This window comes from Rosa chinensis, chromosome 2 (genome assembly GCF_002994745.2).
Source record: "Rosa chinensis cultivar Old Blush chromosome 2, RchiOBHm-V2, whole genome shotgun sequence".
NCBI lineage: Eukaryota > Viridiplantae > Streptophyta > Magnoliopsida > Rosales > Rosaceae > Rosa > Rosa chinensis.
Genome location: NC_037089.1, coordinates 37,088,943 through 37,094,641, shown reverse-complemented (window position 1 = coordinate 37,094,641; position 5,699 = coordinate 37,088,943). Strand labels below are relative to the sequence as shown.

The 5,699-nt window shown below is 39.2% G+C and overlaps 1 long non-coding RNA gene across 6 annotated transcripts; it reads right to left on the bottom strand.

Annotated features, from left to right (window-relative positions):
- Positions 1 to 412: 412 nt before the first annotated feature.
- On the bottom strand, positions 413 to 4,301 carry LOC112189217. 6 transcript variants are annotated; one of them, XR_002931777.2, is made up of 9 exons: positions 4,014 to 4,301; positions 3,815 to 3,936; positions 3,174 to 3,708; positions 2,579 to 3,073; positions 2,378 to 2,482; positions 1,720 to 1,783; positions 1,512 to 1,616; positions 812 to 904; positions 413 to 730 (listed from the first exon to the last, which is right to left on the bottom strand). It is a non-coding gene; the product is annotated as an uncharacterized LOC112189217 (long non-coding RNA). The 6 variants fall into 6 exon arrangements; XR_005807706.1 differs by having other exon boundaries at positions 1,512 to 1,783; positions 2,579 to 2,840; positions 2,925 to 3,073; XR_005807705.1 differs by having other exon boundaries at positions 1,512 to 1,783; positions 2,579 to 2,792; positions 2,925 to 3,073.
- Positions 4,302 to 5,699: the final 1,398 nt, after the last annotated feature.

Sequence of the window (5,699 nt, the reverse complement as noted above, 5' to 3'; positions counted from 1 at the left end):
AGTTCCCATGAGTATTATTTGTTCGTGGCCATTTTTACTTGTAGGTTGCCACATTATTTTCCTAGGAACGATGTCTGCATCTTTATTCTACATCATTTTTTTATTCAGAAATGATGTTTCCTTTAAGATAGAACATCGTTTCCAATTAAGTAAACCGATGTTCAATGGTATTATGTACGTCGGCTATGTTTATTCAAACTGATGTGTTAGTTCATTGAAGACATCATTCTTGCTTTCCAAAACCGATGTTCAACTTTTTACCACACATCGGTTTGCTCCATGGTAGGTGATTTGTATGTTCATAATAGATTACGGTTTGGTAATTAGAAATCGAGAAATAGATGTGCAGTAGTTTTGATTACATCAGTTTTGAGTTACAATTCGATATATTGATAATCATAGGACATCGATTTCATCTAGTTGCTGGAAAAAGAAATACATTTCTCATCACCCAAAAATTGGAGCTTTCCATTAATTTTCTTTCCAAATTCATGATTCAATATAATTCACAAAATAAAACCCAAAACCTACAAAGGCTAGCTTAGAAACATAGTAGCAACCAACTACAAAAGTACGTTCTACACCAAACTTGCTTCAAAGCAAAAACTAGCCTTACTCAAAATCATGGAAGCCAAAAGTCTTACACCAATCTCTGTATATAATCAGCCGCTTCAATGCACACCTTGTCAATATCATTTTGGCTATATGATTTGAGCGTCTTTACTGCCCACTAAAAATGTATAAAACAACATATAAGTCATAATCATTGGGTAAAATCCCACAGTTCACTCAAAGTAGGATAAAGTCTTACCTCTTTCCTTAAAACATGAGTTATCAATAAGGGACCCTATAAGTAATGTAACAAAATTCTTCAACCAGGGGTGCACAGATCTCCTCATATTTTCTGGAAATATAAAGTATTTTGTCAAAATCATGTGCCAAGTGTAAAAGAGAACAAAATATAAGATGAACAATCAATACATAAGTAATTTTAACACACTGCAAATAAAGAAGGATGTAAGTTCTTACGACCTTGTGATTAATTGTTTTCTTTGTTCTTTTTTCTTTCTCAGCCTTGTGCTTATACCAAACCCAAAGTCCAATCAACATCCCTTATTATTTTACTCAAATAGATATATCTCTCTCTAGAAGTCTATTAAAACCATAATTAAAATCTCCACCCCACTTTTCACTTATGCACCTTGAAAGTATTTAATACAGTTGATCAGGATCACTAACCAGCAAATAAGTATATGGATATCAAATATATCGCAGTTGATCACAGTTGCTTAATTTCAATATTTCCACTTCAAGTGTACACACATCTATCTTCTATTGACAAAACTTGAATGCTTAATATATGGCTGGGAGAAAATTACTGATTACTTGATTAGGGAACACAACATCTGCATGCACTAACCAAGTGATTCATTCCTCCTCATTATACCCATTCCGGATAATTTTCTAAAATAAATTATATGATATTAATATGATATTATGATATTACTTACTATAAAATTCTCAGATTCCTTGTTCTTCTGAGTCTCCAACTTCTTCTGTAGCATGTTTACGATGGCCACATATATCAAACTCCATGAGCATAAGAGCCACAGCAACTATTGTAAGTGGTATCCATGGAAGCACAACAACGCTATCAGGAAAAGAAAAATTGCTAGTAACACGTACGTCCTTTTTCATTTGAGGAATATAGCAGCTCACCGGTAGTCTCAAAGTTTGAAGATAAATATTCTATCTTTATGGCACCTTCCAGCGATGCCAGAACCTGTAAAATATATATATATATATATATATATATATACATACATATATATATAAATGTAAAGAAAAGTAAATTACTTAAGGCACACTGTATATGGCTCAAACTAGTACATGTTGTGCAAAAATAATTTCTGTAATTCATAATTAAGAAATAAAACTAGAAATCTGTTATTCTTTGACAGTTATTAAGGTAGTTTTGTTGTCAAATGTCATGTGACGCTTATGCTGGTTAAGTGATTATGATGACATTCCCAATACCAACACAGGGCACTTCCATCACCTAATTAAATGAAGGGATATGTGAACTGGACCAAATTGCAACAATTAATAAACTTTGAAACTACAAAAGTTCAAAGTGTAGGGTACTAAAAATATTACCTCCGACTCTGATTAAAAGAATCATCTTTAACAAGTTTACAGTAGCATTCTCAATTCCAAAGAAATTATTGTGTTTGAACATTAGTGGATGTAAACCTCCACTATGCATCGAGTCACTGACCTCTTAATGGTGCCTCTCTACATCTTATTTACACATGTTCCGAAAGAAAAAAGAAAAAGAAAAGAGTTTCATTAATAGGGAGCAATGCCAATATGTAACCTGGAGAAGGTCTTCAGCTGATGACGAGGAATGTAACTTTCTACCCCAAGATTTACGGTTCATGGAGGTCCAAAGAGGTTGAAGAGCTTCTAATGGAACAGAAACCTATCATGTGGTGACAAAAATTATTATATATATATATATATATATATAAGTAGAACGAACTGCAGATTATGAAGCAAGAATGTCAAAAGCAGTTACCCCAGTCAAAGTTAATAGCACTTTCAGCAACCTGATCTTAAAGGGAGAAGAAGTCGAGCCACGTAAATTACAATCAGAATTCAACTTCAGTTTCTCTTTACACAGTACCTCATCAAGCTATCAACAAAGATCAATCACCTCCACAAGCCAGTCAATAAGTACTGCACGTATGCTCCGGTTAAGTCCTAGTATACTGATCATCAAAGTAACCTTACTACAAAACAAGAAGCCATATGCAACCATTTACAGTGTGCATCTTCCTCTATCAAAATGAACCAACACTAAGAAGAGTCATAAAGCACATAATCCTTTATCCATAAGCAAATGATAATCAACAGTAACGTACCTTCGGGAAAAAAGAAGCCTTAAGAAAAGATTGGATAATGGGTTGACAAAATCAGGTGAAATAAGCTTATAAAGAACCAGTTGCAAGATTGCAACCCACAGGCTTTTTGTGATGCCCTCTTGATAGTGTCAAGCTACGGCATGCCCAACCTAGTTTTCAATCACAACACAAAGGACAAGTTTTATCGAATCCCCAACATATAACTAACACCTACACAGAACCAAAAAACTAAACAATAACTCATCATACCTCATGACCAATTATCATAGCTATATCGGCATATATCACTTCTAAATTGCTTGAGCAACCCTATGAAGACCACAATCTTCCCACCCAGCAAGCAAAACACATTGACATTCGGCTCATCCACCGCCAAAATCTTCCAATCCAAATCAACCAAATGCGAAGTGGCATCCTTAACACCACTATCCTTACCCTTCTTCCTACTATGCTCAATCCACTTATCATCAAGAATCTCATCCTCACGTGACCAATTCCCCTCCATTTTCCCCTTCTCACCCTCCATCAATGATTGCACAGTCTTACTCCCCCGGCCTTCGAATTCCAGTCGACCTCCACCGATGCATCCCCCATGTCAGTCCACTCCTGATCATGCCTCAACCCTCTGTTCAAAGAGTCAATAATATCCTTGGCAATCAGCCTAACCCTCACACTTTCCAGGTGTATAGGATGCCAAATCTTCCCCTTAAACTCGGCTTTCAACTCCTCGAACTACTGCTCTCCGAGCAGATAAATCAAACAACTCACAGCTTAATCCCAAAATCTGCAGATTCAATTTCAAAAACTGAATACTTCACAATTGAAACGAAAAACCCAGCCCTCTCTATCCGTAAAGGAAGAACAACAACGAAGCGGAGCAGAGAAATTACCTGAAACGAAGGAGGAAACCAGAGGAGTAGAAGGAGCGGATCCCCCAGGGTTCCAAACTGTGACGTTTTTGGTAGTCAAGGTGGCGGCGGTGCTATCAGTGACGGTGACGGTGTCGTTGTTGCTGCAATCGGATAGAGGCTTCAACTAATTTATAAATAGCCCACAGATCTATACAATAATTCCATGTAACTGACCTACCTGAGATGAGAAGCTGATTGATCTCAGTCGGAGGCGGAGAAAGGTGGGGACTGAGAGGGAGCTGAGGTTTCAACGACATTGTCGGGGTCTACGTTTCTTTGACTCTCCCGGTGCTTCAGATTTCGCCGGAGAATGGAGGAGGAATGATTGTTATGGTGAGAAGAAGGAGCTCGAGTTTGGGGAGGAGGAGCTCAAATCTGGGTTGAGAATTGAGGTCAAGACTGAGGTTAGGGTTTATGTTTCAGTTTTGGGTCGGGCGCTCTTTTTTTCCAAGTGTAAAAGTTTTAAGTTTTAGTGCCCGCTTCTTCATTTCACTTAAAAGACTTAGCGCTTTTGCAAAAATAGGTTCCCGCAAATTTTCTAACTAAATTTTTAACACCGGTCATTTTAAGAACTGATGTTAATGACATACATTTAAATCGTTATTTTTCTAAAACGATGTTAACTTACTTTTTTACATCATGTGCAAGTCTGACTGATTTAAATGATGTGATGTAAATGAACAGATTTCTAGTAGTGGTATTTTTAATTTTTTATAGCGTTTAACTAAATATTTATTTATCCCTCAAAAATTAAATATTTATTCAAGTAAATCCAGAATATGTGTTTGGCCCAAACTCGAGGTTACTTGCTCTAGTTGAAATAGAGTTTATATTAGAGATATTCTCGGAGAATCTTAGGAGATATCCAATCAATGTACGATTATGTTTCCATGTACAACTCTATCTCTATGCTTGTAATCCTCTATATAAAGAGGTCCCTATTATCAATAAAAGTACGATTCAATTCTCTCTCAATTCAGTTTTCCTCAAACACATTATCAGCACCAGCCCTAATCCTTAGAGACCAAAACCCTATAAATTGATCGAGCTTCATCAGATTTGCCTTGCCTGCGCTACTACTGCCCTCGCAGCCCCAGCGTCGCAACTCAACGCTAACTCTACCTGGTTAGCCTTGCAGCCCTAGCTGCCTTCTCCCTCGCGAGCATTCTCTTGCTCTCGCGATCGCCATACCGCAATACCGCACGACAGCAACTCCGCTACCCCAGCAACCTCAGCGACACTGCGACTCATCCCGCTACCCCCTCGACTCCACATTCCCGTGACTCGCACGCGACCGCGCTACCACAGCAGCTCCTACTCGCCCCTGCGCTTGCTGTCCTCGTGAGCGCGCCCTGCATATGCTGCCGCAGCAGCTCCTACGCGCCCCTACACTTGCTGCTCCCGTGTGTGCGCACTACATCTGCTGCCCCCGCGGCCCTGCAGCATCCTAGCGGCATCCTTGCAGCATCCCCTGGGCATCTCAGCAGCGACCTCGCGGCATCCCCGCAACGACCTCGCGGTATCCCTGTAGCATCCCTGCACAGCCCTGAACATCCAGCCTAGCTCCAGCCACCACCACCTTTGGCTACCAGATTCCGGCAACTTTTCTAAAAGTTCCCATTTTGAAGTTTTTCATTCTTTTCTTCTTTTTCTCGCGGACTTGCAACCTCCCTTCTTCTACCCCCCTTTTTTCTTCATAGGGGAGACCAATAGCCGAACTATGGGGGTTCGTGCTCACTCCAAGCTTGGAGCTTGTAGAGTTCTCCAAACTAAGAGTTTGTTGAGAAGAAAATGATTGACCACATACATCGTTGTTTCGATCTAATCTAACCCCTCTTGGAATCGACTTTCTAGGAAGTGACTA